This window comes from Nymphalis io, chromosome 13 (assembly GCF_905147045.1).
Source record: "Nymphalis io chromosome 13, ilAglIoxx1.1, whole genome shotgun sequence".
Lineage (NCBI taxonomy): Eukaryota > Metazoa > Arthropoda > Insecta > Lepidoptera > Nymphalidae > Nymphalis > Nymphalis io.
In genome coordinates this window covers 4209663-4225521 of record NC_065900.1, presented here as the reverse complement: position 1 = coordinate 4225521, position 15859 = coordinate 4209663, and the positions used below count along the sequence as shown (strand labels likewise).

Genomic DNA, 15859 nt, shown 5'->3' with positions numbered 1-15859 from the left:
GCATCGAAACCACACACGTCGACCGTTAACCCAAATATTATAAAACGTGATAACTTTATACAACCAAAGATCAGAATTCGAAAATGTAGTTCAACATTCACGAATGCTATAAAACAAAATACCGATTGCCTAACCCATCAAAATAAAGAACAATAAAAATTTATAGAACGATCAAGAAAAAATAAATATTTTCGCAGCTGTTTCAGAGAAATTGCGACATAAAATATGTCGGAAACACCCATTAAACGCCATTATATTGACCAATAATCAAACCGTAGTAGAACATAAGTGGAAAATTCATTTATTTGTTTTGTTATAGTACATAGTAAATATTGACTAATACGTTGAATATATTTTTCCGACAAATAGTGTCACTTTGTAATACTGTGTTCTGGTTTTAAAGATGATCGAGATCGGATGATGCAGGGAAATCGTCTTGGTTCCCAGGTTTGGTTTTATAGTGTAGACGTTGTTTTAAATTACATATTAAAAAGTGGTCTTGGAAAAATCACTAAAAATGTAACAACTTCAAACTATTCCGCAATTTTGTAACTGAATGTATATGTATATAACTTAAGCTTGACTAAATCCCTACATATTAGTTTCCCGTTCCGCCTGTTTGTCTGTCTGTATAAACGCGATAAACTCAAAAACTGCCGAAGGGATTTTCAAACAGTTTTCATCAATTAACGGAGTGACTAATAACGTTTAGGTGTAATTAATTACGGCTTTGTTTAAAGTGGCTGAAATGTAATGATAACTGTTGAATATGACAAGATAGATAAAAATAACATGCAAATAGTCAAATATGACAATATGACAATTTGCATTGCGGAACTAAAATAAACTAAAATAATCATTATTTTTATCTATCTGTCTTTCTGTTTCTCTGGTGGTCTTCAAAACTGCTAAAATTACAAATGTAAATTGGATTATTATAGATTGTATTTTAAGGTAACGTTTAGTCTTTATTTTATGAAAATCAATGGAGCTTATCAATACTTGTTAGGTATTTTAGACACAAACCATTTAATAATTAAATTTAACAATATGTAAACATTTAACAATTATTATAATTAAAAACTATATACCGGATTTCCCGATATTCCCCCGTTCTTTATATAATACAAATTTACCGCTAAAACAATAGGGAACAGCCAGTCTATTATTAATCAGCGCTCAGAAGCAAAAAAAAAACCGTTTAAAAGTGTAGTCTGTTTACATTAAAACAAGGAAAACTTGAAAACCTTTTACTTATTTATTATCCAACTCTGAAAACATCGACCCGGTCTCAAAATAATTACTTAATAGCATTCCCAGGATGCAACATCATCCCTCGATATTTTTATACGTTTATTACGAAACGCAATCTGTAACGGCACTCTTAAAATTTTCATGAGTAATTAATGTGTATTATAATAGACATTATTTTGTGTGACGTCTCTCGTTACGTTCTAATTACTTGGGTAATAAGTTTCAAATTTGCCCAATTATGTGCAAAACAATGTACGATGAAATGTTTACTTTGGTCATTTTCATAGTCATAACAATGTTTTTACCATCCCTTAGTATATAACTTATTATAATTTTAATGGATTTTTTTGAGTTTTATATACTGAACAAGTTCAAGACGAGATAAATTCATAGTGTATGGATTGGAAGTCATTTGTATTATAGTGTAGTGTAAAATCAACATGATTGTTTTCATTATAACAATAATAGATTTTCATACAAATAAACGTGAGATCTGCCACAGTGGAATACGTGATTGCTGGTTGCCCCCGGGCTAGCCTTTGCGAATTTTTCATTGGTTATTGTATTTATAATTATGTCTTTTGTCTGAAGAAAAACAGCTGCATGTGTCCGTTAAAAATCTGCAACTAGTGATGAAAAGCGAAATCTGTATTATATATGACCAAAGTAAAGGAGTCCGAAAACAAAATGGAAACACAAATTCTCCCAAGCGTCGTTTATTGAGAGCATCGAAACCACACACGTCGACCGTTAACCCAAATATTATAAAACGTGATAACTTTATACAACCAAAGATCAGAATTCGAAAATGTAGTTCAACATTCACGAATGCTATAAAACAAAATACCGATTGCCTAACCCATCAAAATAAAGAACAATAAAAATTTATAGAACGATCAAGAAAAAATAAATATTTTCGCAGCTGTTTCAGAGAAATTGCGACATAAAATATGTCGGAAACACCCATTAAACGCCATTATATTGACCAATAATCAAACTGTAGTAGAACATAAGTGGAAAATTCATTTATTTGTTTTGTTATAGTACATAGTAAATATTGACTAATACGTTGAATATATTTTTCCGACAAATAGTGTCACTTTGTAATACTGTGTTCTGGTTTTAAAGATGATCGAGATCGGATGATGCAGGGAAATCGTCTTGGTTCCCAGGTTTGGTTTTATAGTGTAGACGTTGTTTTAAATTACATATTAAAAAGTGGTCTTGGAAAAATCACTAAAAATGTAACAACTTCAAACTATTCCGCAATTTTGTAACTGAATGTATATGTATATAACTTAAGCTTGACTAAATCCCTACATATTAGTTTCCCGTTCCGCCTGTTTGTCTGTCTGTATAAACGCGATAAACTCAAAAACTGCCGAAGGGATTTTCAAACAGTTTTCATCAATTAACGGAGTGACTAATAACGTTTAGGTGTAATTAATTACGGCTTTGTTTAAAGTGGCTGAAATGTAATGATAACTGTTGAATATGTCGACAAAATTCACCGTGTAAACCAATAGTGTTATAAAACGTTTCATGTACAGATTTTCGACACGTTCAAGTAACAAAATATAACAATAATTGCATCTGCAATTATAAAGGTCAGAAAAAGTTTTTAAAAGTTAAACAGGAAATTAACAAAAGATAAACGTTTCCAACGAGTTTTCAAATTCGATTTTTCTTTCGTTAGCTAGATTACACAAAATAATTAAATTGAAATTTCTGTCTGTGGTTTCAAAATAGATCCGACTTTTTATGTTCATATAATAATAATAATAAAATAACTTTATTCGCCAAAAAGAAACAAAACAAAATTAATTTACAAAACCACAAAAAAAAGTTAAAAATGTGATATTTGATGATTTGGTGAAAAGGTCGTAGTCTCAGCTAGGCTGCTTTTCAGTCTACGCCTTGTACATATACTGCCAACACGAACGTTATATTCAGTGACAAGATAGATAAAAATAACATGCAAATAGTCAAATATGACAATATGACAATTTGCATTGCGGAACTAAAATAAACTAAAATAATCATTATTTTTATCTATCTGTCTTTCTGTTTCTCTGGTGGTCTTCAAAACTGCTAAAATTACAAATGTAAATTGGATTATTATAGATTGTATTTTAAGGTAACGTTTAGTCTTTATTTTATGAAAATCAATGGAGCTTATCAATACTTGTTAGGTATTTTAGACACAAACCATTTAATAATTAAATTTAACAATATGTAAACATTTAACAATTATTATAATTAAAAACTATATACCGGATTTCCCGATATTCCCCCGTTCTTTATATAATACAAATTTACCGCTAAAACAATAGGGAACAGCCAGTCTATTATTAATCAGCGCTCAGAAGCAAAAAAAAAACCGTTTAAAAGTGTAGTCTGTTTACATTAAAACAAGGAAAACTTGAAAACCTTTTACTTATTTATTATCCAACTCTGAAAACATCGACCCGGTCTCAAAATAATTACTTAATAGCATTCCCAGGATGCAACATCATCCCTCGATATTTTTATACGTTTATTACGAAACGCAATCTGTAACGGCACTCTTAAAATTTTCATGAGTAATTAATGTGTATTATAATAGACATTATTTTGTGTGACGTCTCTCGTTACGTTCTAATTACTTGGGTAATAAGTTTCAAATTTGCCCAATTATGTGCAAAACAATGTACGATGAAATGTTTACTTTGGTCATTTTCATAGTCATAACAATGTTTTTACCATCCCTTAGTATATAACTTATTATAATTTTAATGGATTTTTTTGAGTTTTATATACTGAACAAGTTCAAGACGAGATAAATTCATAGTGTATGGATTGGAAGTCATTTGTATTATAGTGTAGTGTAAAATCAACATGATTGTTTTCATTATAACAATAATAGATTTTCATACAAATAAACGTGAGATCTGCCACAGTGGAATACGTGATTGCTGGTTGCCCCCGGGCTAGCCTTTGCGAATTTTTCATTGGTTATTGTATTTATAATTATGTCTTTTGTCTGAAGAAAAACAGCTGCATGTGTCCGTTAAAAATCTGCAACTAGTGATGAAAAGCGAAATCTGTATTATATATGACCAAAGTAAAGGAGTCCGAAAACAAAATGGAAACACAAATTCTCCCAAGCGTCGCTGAAACTAGCCGACGGAACTAGCCGACAGATGACATTCCTGAGCCTAAACTTTTCTACGAGACTGTTCTACTTTGTAGCTTATATAATGTTTTAACACATTGACTTAGAAACATGAAATTTTGTGTGCTAGTCATTAAAGATACCTAAAAGCAGTAGTGACCACAAAAATAAGGCGCAGAAATTTTAAGCTTATTTTTTTATTTTTCCTGCGCGGTCTAATGATCATGGCTAATATGCATATAACTATTGAACGCGTTGACTTAGGAACTTGAAATTTGTATACTAGTTAACTAAAGATACCCAAAAGGGATAGTAACCACAAAAATGCGGCGCAGAAATTTTAAACATTGTTTTTTTTCATTTTCCGATGTAAAGGGAGCGCGGTGTGTCTATTGATCTTGGCTTATATGCATATAACTCATGCGTTCAAAGTTTATCAAGAAGTTCCTTAGAAACGTCCAGTCATTATATATTGTTTAACTAGAATAAACATATAGTCATTCATAATACGTTCTTATTACCACACATATTTATTTTAATTCTTGTATAAATATTCTTATAATGTTTTGTCATTTTAAAGACGATGTTGCTTCACGTTTACGTAAAAAAGAAAATATACAAAAATCCCTCTGCTGGGCAAAGACCTTCTCTAATTCAACCACGCTGCACTATGCGAGATACACAAGTGGCGCAGTTTCACCTAACACCGGCGATTCTTTACGTCAAGTGCAACTAATGATGACGCATGTTTTTCGCTCTAAGAAACGTCATAACATCCTATGTATTATTTATCTTATAATAAATATATGAAATAGGATCTCAATGTGTAAAAATTGTAACCTGAATTTTGTACTTGTTAATTTTAGACAATTATTTTGGTAATGCATTTTAGTAACAAGCTACTGTGATTGCAACCACGTCGGTATGGTTCTTGGAAATAAATTTCCCAGAATAAATAATATCCAAACTATTATTAGTCATAGTATACCAATAACAAAATGCTTTTAGTGACTCAGATTGAAAATTTATATAAATTGTTTGAAATTTCATATATAATATAGTAATAATAATATCCTGGGACATTATTCACACATGGCCATCTGATCCCAAACTAAGCAGAGCTTGTACGATGGAAACCAGACAATTGATTTACTACATATACTACTTTTCTTTTGTAAATACATACTTATATAGATGATTACACCCAGATTCAGGACAGACATGTTCATGCACACAAATATTAGCCCTGCGTGGGAATCGACAATAACTTTCGGCGTGAAAGGCAAGTACCAACTACCAACCACGCCAACGGCCCGTCAATTTCAAATTATAATAACGACGATAGTCAGTTTTATATAAAACCGTCAAGAATCGATCTACTAGTTCTCATTACATACTAAATTACGATTATGCATGCCCATTTTATATACATAATGTTTCATACACATAACCACGTACAACTAATTAAATACTCGTAAATATTAGTGCAATTTGCCAGATCGATTGACGTTTATGGTTACCGCTTCGCTTTTTACGTTCATAGCTTGAATTGATACAGTCAATAAATGGTCTCAATAGAGCAAATCGTTTTTTTTTTTTTCAAATCGGTCAGTTAGTTTTTGAGATTAGCGTGTTCAAATAGAATAATGTACTCCTGTTTTTCTCTAACGTTAGAAAAACTTATTGATGGAACTATCTGCTCGGTATATATTGTATACCGTACAAGTGTGGGCATATGTGGGCACAGGTGGGACTATTATTGCATTCGCTAGCTCTTCCGATTACCGTATCGGACGATATTCGATATCAAGTACAGGATGGACTTTTGATCGCTGGGTGGAACATTAACCACTTTTTTTGTGTATTACTGAGGTTAGTTTGACAGTAACTCCCCAAATATTTATTACTAACCCGAACGAAGTTACAAGCCCGGTACGTCGGGATCTGTAGTCTTATGAACTAAACATTAGACCAACGAAGCAGTTAGTATTGTTCAAATAACTAAATGTAATGTTTATTTACTAGCTTTATAATTAGTACATATACATATATAAAATAAATGTATATAGCAGTCTGAAAATTATTCGGTATGTAAAACATTTTCAAATATAACAAGGATATAATATTAAAATACTGATATAATTAAATATTAACGTTTAATATTTATAAGTAACCGATTTGTTTTTGTTTGGTAAACTTTGTCGACGTTATTAATATCTGTCGTTCGCGGCCTATGAGAGGAAATTAAACTTGTTCCAAACATTTTTCGTTTAACATCTCATTTGGAGGGTTTTATATAATTTCCTGGTTATTGTCAACATACTTAAGTATTTGTTACAACCTTCCTACAAGCGACTTAAATGTGATCGTTTGACATTTAACAATAATCTCTACATATAAAATCGTTTGACTATAGGCTTAAATTATATGACTTGTATTTAGATCATACGTTTATTTTATAATGTAAGCATCCGGTTTGAATTTTCGGAAATTTCAACTTAAGTGAGGGAAATGGGAGTAAGGTCAGAGCGTCACTGTAGCATGCGCAAGCGATCCCGTGGCGCTCCTTAATAAGACGGAAAGGGTACCGCTGGTTTTTTAGTGAGTATTCCGATGTTCGTGCGGGCCCTGATAGCACCACATATCCCCACCCCCGTAGACAGGGAAACGCGTAATGCGTTTTTGCAGCGTTAAAAAAAAACAAAATGGAAATGGGACTCCAATTTTGGCAAAAAATGGCACTTACCATTTATTTAAAAAAAAGGGTTTGAATACGGATAGTAGAGCTGTCTAATTGACGTTACTATCCGTTATTCTTAAAGCAGAATGCCAATGGTAGCTTCTACATATGTATCTTTGTTACTTTTTCAATCAATAACTACTTATCGGTTTGGATGGTTATAAAAGATAGCTTATATGCCTGACTTAACACATAAGCTACCTGCCCCTTCTACCCTTACACGTGGGTAGAAGCTAGTATGAGAGCTTAATCGTCTGATTTTTTTTATCGATAGATGTAAAACATAAAAATATATATATGTATAGTTGATATAATACATTTCCATAATTGACGAGCCGTTTGGCGTGGTTGGTAGATACTTGCCTTTCACGCCGAAGGTTTGGGTTCGATTCCCACCCAGGACAGACATTTGTGTGCATGAACATGTCTGTTTGTCCTGAGTCTGGGTGTAATTATCTATATAAGTATGTATTTACAAAAGAAAAATAGTATATGTAGTATATCAGTTGTCTGGTTTCCATAGCACAAGCTCTGCTTAATATGGGATCAGATGGCCGTGTGTGAATAAAGTCCCAGGATATTATTATTATTAATTACTAACCTAATTACTAATCTTAGCTTCCAGTGGACGATTATGGCATTAAAGCGATTTGGATTTGATATCAATATATTCCAGCAAGATCTTACAAACACTTTTGAATACTAATTTTCTTTCCACCTGTTTCATATATATATATATATATATATATATATATATATATATATATATATATATATATATATATATATATATGTATATATGTAGTATAGATAAGGACGAGCATACGGTTACCTGAGTGTAAGGTAAGTGGTCACCAACGCCCATAGACATTAGTATTGTAAGAAATGCGCCATCAATCTTGGGAGCTAAGATGTTATGTCCCTTGCGCATGTAATTACAATGGCTCATTCTCCCTTCAAACCGGAACACAACAATACTAAGTACTGCTGTTTTGCGGTAGAATAACTGATGAGTGGGTGGTACCTACCCAGACGAGCTTGCACGAAGCCCTACCACCAGTATATCCGGTATAACATTATAAAAGACCGGTATGATACTAAGTAGTTTTTCATTTTCATAAATTATATTACACGTATAAAATCATATAAGAATTAATTTACATATTCTGAAAATTAAAATGAGCTGAAACTTTTAGTGTGGAGTTAGTATTCTTTGTATTTCAGGTCATTAAATAGTACTCTCTTAGTGTACGATACGCACACTTAGTAAAGTGTGGAGATGATACTTCTCTATAATTAAATAGTCATATCTTGAAAAATATTCAGATAACACTAAAACCTGAGATGTCGAAACAATATCAAAACCTGTCAATCATCAAGCGTGACGAGACTCATGACGAGCCGGTTGGCGTGGTTGGTGGATGCTTACCTTTCATGCCGAAGGTTGTGGGTTCGATTCCCACCCAGGACAGACATTTGTGTGCATGAACATGTCTGTTTGTCCTGAGTCTGGGTGTAATTATCTATATAAGTATGTATTTACAAAAAGAAAAGTAGTATATGTAGTATATCAGTTGTCTGGTTTCCATAGCACAAGCTTTGTACAAGCTTAATTTGGGATCAGATGGCCGTGTGTGAAAAATGTCCCAGGATATTATTATTATCAAGCGTAACAATCGGCTTTAATGAAACTTTAACTGACTTTCTAAAGTTTTCACAATTACAATAAATTCGATTGAAATCAATACGATTTCAATCTGATTCGATATCAAATTTTCGTTTTTCTCAAAATAGTTCGTCTATCTTATGTTTATAATTGTTAATTAATAATAATAATTTATTTTATGTATTATACAATATATGTAATTGTATAACTGGTTATAAAATGAAATATTTTATAATTGTTTGCTTTCCTTTTTTACAATAATGATTATGATATCTCAAGTGGTATCAAATTTGCATTTACTACACTTTTTTTTGTATAACATATATTTAATATATAAAATTTGTAATGTATATTAATTTATTATAAATCGTTAATTTAGTACTATCAATTACACATGTGGAAACTTTATTGCTCAATGTTTTAATATTATGTTCGTTTTTAGATTATATTATCTTGTAATATATGTTTTTTTTCTGCGCACTTGATATTGTGAATGCAAATTTTATGGTGAACGATTGAGTAGTTCAAACTTAAAAATGTAACAAACAAATTACTATCGCATTTATAATATAATTTAGGGTGATTAATACAGTAATTATTAATCTTCTCATTACTATTTACATTATCTATAATAAAATTTCATTTGCATTAAATTTAGTAACAGTAACAGTAATATCCTGTGAATGTCCCACTGCTGGGCTAACGCCTCCTCTCCTTTTTGAGGAGAAGGTTTGTAGCTTATTCCACCACGCTGCTCCAATGCGGGTTGGTAAAATACTCATGTGGCAGAATTTCAGTGAAATTACCAACATGCAGGATTCCTAACGATGTTTTCCTTCACCGTCAAGCGCGAGATGAATTATAACACAAATTAAGCACATGAAAATGGTGCTTGCCCGGGTTTGAACCCACGATATTTGGTTAAGATTCCCGCGTTCTAACCACTGGGCCATCTCGACTTTAATCTCGTTAAATGATAATTCAAAAATACGTAGGATACTTTCATATTATTTAAAATATTTTTGTACAAAATATCAATCACCTAACCAAAGGCGTCGATCACCTATTATGTTGAATGATTTAGCGCTTTATCACTACGTAAGTAGTATTACGTGTTAATAATGGATACACGTGTATACTGATGTATTACAAAAAATTCACAACGTTAACAATTTTTATTTTATATTATCCGTAACAGCCTTTGAATGTCCCACTGCCGGGCTAAAGGCCTCCTCTCCTCATTTTGAGGAGAAGGTTTGGAGCTTATTCCACCATGCTGCTCCAATGCGAGTTGATGGAATCTAAGTCTCATTTATATAATCGATAGACATATAATATATAGTGTATTAGAAATTGCCTCGTTAGTCTAGTGTTTAATTAGTTCAAATCCCAGGTCGGGCCAGTAAAAAGTTATTGGGTTTTTCTATCACATAATTCTCAGTAGCAACCCGGAGTCTGTAAGTTCGAAGTGTGTACACTCCCGTGCCTCGGAAAGCACGTAAAGCCGTTGATCCTGCGCCTGAACTCTTTCCGTTCGTGTCGGATTGCCGTTCCATCGGATTATGAGAGTGCACCTGTGTTGCGCACTCACTTGAGCACCATAATATCTCCTGCGTAACTATGCAATTGTTTGAAAACTATTTTACAAGTTTATTTTTTCAATTGCTATTGTACCTACATATGTAACGTTAAATTTAAATTTAATTACTTATTTATATTCACAATATTGTGTTTTTTTTTAATTTTATTAACCTCTATACTGATATGAATTTATTCATAATTGAAATTAATCTATATAAGCAAGAATCACCAAGGAGTCTTAATTAATATGAAACATTAAATAGAGATTAAAACATTAAATCAGCTATGCTATTTCATTATAAAAAATTATAAATATTTCTTGCATTGCAACTAAATGTAATTATCCTTATCTTATCAAAGAACACAAATTCAACATACGATCATATAGACATTGAAAAAAAATCTTATCTAAATATCGTACCTACCGAAGCGTTCTTCTTTCTACGCACTAGTGCAATAATGTAAATTGACTATATAAATTAATCTTGATGAGAATAAATACTGTATAACAAGTTAATTGAACTTAAACATATCGTTATTTTTTTCTTATAATAACCCACTTGTGAAATGTTCGCCAAACGAAATTGAAAAGTTGGTCAGATCAGATATCTGATAATGATTGGCATCAATACCATACCAATACCATCATAATATTTATAATGAGAAACATCAATACGTAAAATCCAATATAACAACATAATCTAGTATTGAATGAGTTTACCCACTCATAAACATTAACGGCGTTAAAGTAAGGCAAAAAGTAAAATTGCCAATGCCGCCAACCGTGAAATAAATTTGTTGTATTCCTTACAAAAAACACAATTCTCATAACAGGCTTCATAAGCTATGAAGTCATCGAGATCATGTCAAACAAAAAAACCGGCACATTTACATTCCCTATCAAAATGGGGCAAAACTACAATGTGTAAAATTACTTCATCTTACGCCTCGGTTACAACACATCTTGAATGATCACGAACAAAAATGTGGATCAAACGAGCCACGAAATTGCGAACATAACACGTGTTTATGTATTATAATGAGAGTAATAAACGCAAATTTCAATTCACGATTGCGTTCATATGTGATAACATGGCGTTTCATTCGCAATGGAATCATAATTTTATTGAATTGACAAGTTATCATTTGCATCGCATTATACGTTGAATAATAGTTGAAATAGAGTTTTACGCTGGTAATGAATGATTACTATTTGGCGGTAGTCATAAGATAAGTGGTTGTTACCAGACGGGATTGGATTAAGCCCTACGCACTTAATGATTCAATTTCGTTTGAATCCAATGATTTTTTTTTATTGAGTTCAATAATATTGTAAAGAAAAATTCGACAAATGAGGCCATACAGAAATGACAGTGTCTCACATTATAAAATATGTTTAAATAATTTCCGAACAGTTTATCTTTTAATCCACATGGTAGGTTCAACTACTAAAAAATTATTATGTTCGAATACAGCCATAGCCTATCTATGATCAATCAATTTTATTATATGATGGATTTATATATAGTCTTAAATAACAATATGTGACGTCACAACCGTAACCGTAACAACCTGTGAATATCCCACTGCTGGGCTTAAGGCCTCCTCTCCTCTTTTTGAGAAGGTATTGGAGCTTATTCCACCACGCTGCTCCATTGCGGGTTGGTGGAATACACATGTGGCAGATTTCAGTGAAATTAGACACATGCAGGTTTCCTCACGATGTTTTCCTTCACCGTAAAGCACGAGATGAATTATAATCATAAATTAAGCACATGAAAATTCAGTGGTGCTTGCCCGGGTTTGAACCCACGATTATCGGTTAAGATTCACGCGTTCTTACCAGTGGGCCATCTCGGCTTTTTGACGTCACGAAAACAATATAAATTAATAAATTATGTTAGACTATATACTTAGCAGAGTTTTTAATATAACCTTTGCATATATTTAGAATTACATCGCTAAATGATGAGATAACAAACGTGTGTGATTGATGTTAATCAATGAATATAACGGTACTAATGTGTTGAGCAATAAAAATGTACACAATGTAGTTTGTTAGTAACGACCGAACAAATGATATGCGAATACCTTTACGTATGGAATCAGGCTTATATTATTTTGGTAATAGAACATAGGAAAAAAACAAGTAATTACAAAGGAGATCAAATAGTTTTATAAATTTTTATAAATATATTAGTTTTAATCAATACAATTGAAGGCATGAGTGGAAGAAGGTCACGTGAAACAAAAATATGATTTTAAGTGATGTGCATTTTTATGTTTTCGAGTGGAATATTTTATTCGTCTAAATTCATTAATTACGTTTATTGATCTTAAAGTTTTAAAACGTGAGAATTGTATGTATCATAATGTGTGTAGTGACTTAAAATGTTCATTGATGTGTAAAAATGTCCTTCAATCACTTATTAATATATTCACTTATGTCTTCAATTCTGTGTTATATAAGATAAAACGAAATGTTGTTTCTACAATTAGTCATTAATAGTAATTTTCAAGAGGTCAGACAACAAAGTCTTCTCCCGAAAAAATACCAACTAAATCAGATAGTTCCAGTAACGAAAGTGCTGTTCATTCTACATAAAACATATTTTTTCTAAAACATACATTCAGTAATATTCTTTGGTGAGGTGACGCAATGAGACACCAAATAGTTTTTAGTTCAGATTAAACCAGCTCGATAAATAAAAAGTATTTGACGAGTTAATTTTACGACTATGTTGTGAACGGATAAGCGATGTTTGTAACGGTAAGAATATATATAAAAAAATTACATTGACCCGAATACGAGATTAATACTTAAATAATGCAAGTTTTTTGGAGGTATTTCTCATTAAGGCTGTATAGAGCTTAAAATCTAAAATCTCATTTGGTAGAAAAATGTATGTTTATATTATTGTATAATTTACCGTGTGTGATTTTTATGCTTTATTCATATGACCTTAATGTATATAAACTGATATTGTATAGTAGTTCATCAGTGATCTTTAATAATAAGATCTTTAATAAGAGATAAGCTTTCTTATATAACACAATTACTCTCAATGTACATATAATAAGAGGTTAAATGGCGTAACCTTATTTTGTTTCCTCTATTTGGATTAATTCTAGACCAAATAAAAAAAAACTAGACTAGTAGTGGTCAAAAGTAATGTTTAAAATACTTGAATAAAATACACGCAGTTTAAAATAAAATCAACTTGAGCTCATAATGCGAATAAGTCTTCAACTAGTTTAAAGTAAACATTGGCATAAATAAATCATCGTATCAAAGAACACATCAACTGCTCTTCAAAAACGCTACTTATTTCAATGCATATAAGGTTCAAATTGTCACTTTTGTAACGATAGGTAATGACACAGCTCGACTGGCGCTTTATTCGTGATATGAACATTTAAGATATGAAATAGAAGCGAGGCTATTAATTAATCACAGCCAATGAATTAAGCCTAATAAAGGACGTCAATCAAAGAACACCTATTATCAAAGTTAAGAAAGGGACTGAGTGCGAATTATCACGCCTCCAAATTCTACTCTCCTTATAACGCCGTTTAGAAGACAAATATCATGTCGTTTTTGCGAAGAAAGATATTCAAAAAAAAATACTTATTTAAATTTAACTGAAGTTGAACGACCTTCGTCTATTTTAGGAATACATTTATTTTAAATATATTTTTAATACATTGCTTTTAATGATAACGTTTAAAATATTATTCGAAAATTAAAAGATTTCTCCACAAAGCTAACGCAGATTATGTTTTAGGCACTACAGGAAGTTGATCTTAAGCAAAGATCGCTTAAGGACCACATTGAAGAACAGTCATTATATTATCATTCATTCGATCAATCATATTCGATATCACATTCGACGAGTTTTTATTGCATTTATTAAAAGTAATGGTAGTTTTAAATTATTTTGTAAGAAGGTTCAATTTTACAGAAAACATTTTATATTGAACTTAATTTATAAATATTAAATATACAAAAAGCTATTTCGTTTGTTAAACTCGTATTTAAATCTTCGCTTTTCAATAATATTGAATATTAAATAAACAATATAATGAGAGGACAATTTTGAATATATAATATTAATATTTTTTGGAAATTTTGGAATACATTAAGAGATTATACAATATCGCTTTAAGTCACACTATCAAAGACTATTAATTCTTAATTTGTCAAATGCTCAGGGTGCGTTACAGAAGGAAATTGAATTAATTATCTTATTAGTGGATCTTGACAATCTAACGCAATTAACGCGACATTCTCTAACATAATTGAATCAAAGCTAAAGTAAGCCAGCTTAACGTCGGCTCAAAAAAAATTACATCAACTTATATTTATTATAAAATAATATATAGATGTTTTTTTTATTTATACAGAAAAACTCAATAAATGTAATTTCTAAAATAAACAGAATTATTCAAATCGACTTGTTGGTTCCTGACATTAATCATTTAACCTCTCGCAATTTTATGTTTTAAATTTGGAGTTTTTATAACAATATGATAATATTTGATAAACTTGTCCGGTATTTCAAATTTAGATTTGAGGGGCTTTTGAAAACCAAAAAACTACATACTGTTACCAAAATGTTTTCATGCAAATTATTGTGCTAATAAAATATATATTTATTTGTATTCATAAAAAGCACAATAAACATATTGAATTAACGTTAATATTACATTATTTATTACGGCACGGCGCGGTTTCACCCACGTTAAGCGTTTCTGCAACGCCCACGTGAATCGTAACCTGAAGTTATAATAGTCTTCTAGTTTCTTCCCGCGCGCGTGTGGGGGGGGGGGAGGTATCCCTTTCCGAGACAAAACGTGTATAACAAAGGCTCATGATAATCGGTTGAGTAGTCAAGACGTGTAAGCGTGTAGCGTAAGCAAATAAACTATTTATCGCATTTATTAAAAAAAAATATCCTTATTATTAGAAATGTACACTGCTAAGTTATGATATTAAGTCGTTTAAAAAACAAACTCTTCTGCTTTATATATTATATAACTATATGTAATGGCGTTTAACATTTTTACATAGATTTTACATAATATACAACAAACAGTATATAGAATGCGCACACAAAGAATGTTTACTTGAATCAACACCTTTATATAACGCATATTATCAATGCAATAATTGTTTGTACGTACTCAATATTTAAACCAACAATGGACGTTACATACAAACAGTACGGAATTATTCAAGAACACTTTCATTTCCCGAGATAAATGTACCCATACTTAATATAAATATTGACGCAGGATAATATAAACTGTCGTTGTCACAGATTTCAATGTGTTGTTTCGACAAAACCCTACTTTCAACTTGTGTCTACAATATTTAATGGACAGGCTTTGTGTCTTTCCTGCCTATCTTTTCTGAGCATTATAATTCGAATAATCAAAATTAAATAAGGACAATAAAAAAAAT

The 15859-nt window shown here is 31.3% G+C and overlaps 1 protein-coding gene and 1 long non-coding RNA gene across 3 annotated transcripts in view; one reads left to right on the top strand and one right to left on the bottom strand.

The window, feature by feature from the left end:
* Positions 1 to 15859, bottom strand: part of LOC126772796 (angiotensin-converting enzyme-like) — a 102481-nt gene that overhangs the window by 52517 nt on the left and 34105 nt on the right. The window lies entirely within an intron of this gene.
* On the top strand, positions 7491 to 8811 carry LOC126772898 (uncharacterized). The gene is made up of 2 exons (XR_007669704.1): positions 7491 to 7525; positions 8592 to 8811. It is a non-coding gene; the product is annotated as an uncharacterized LOC126772898 (long non-coding RNA).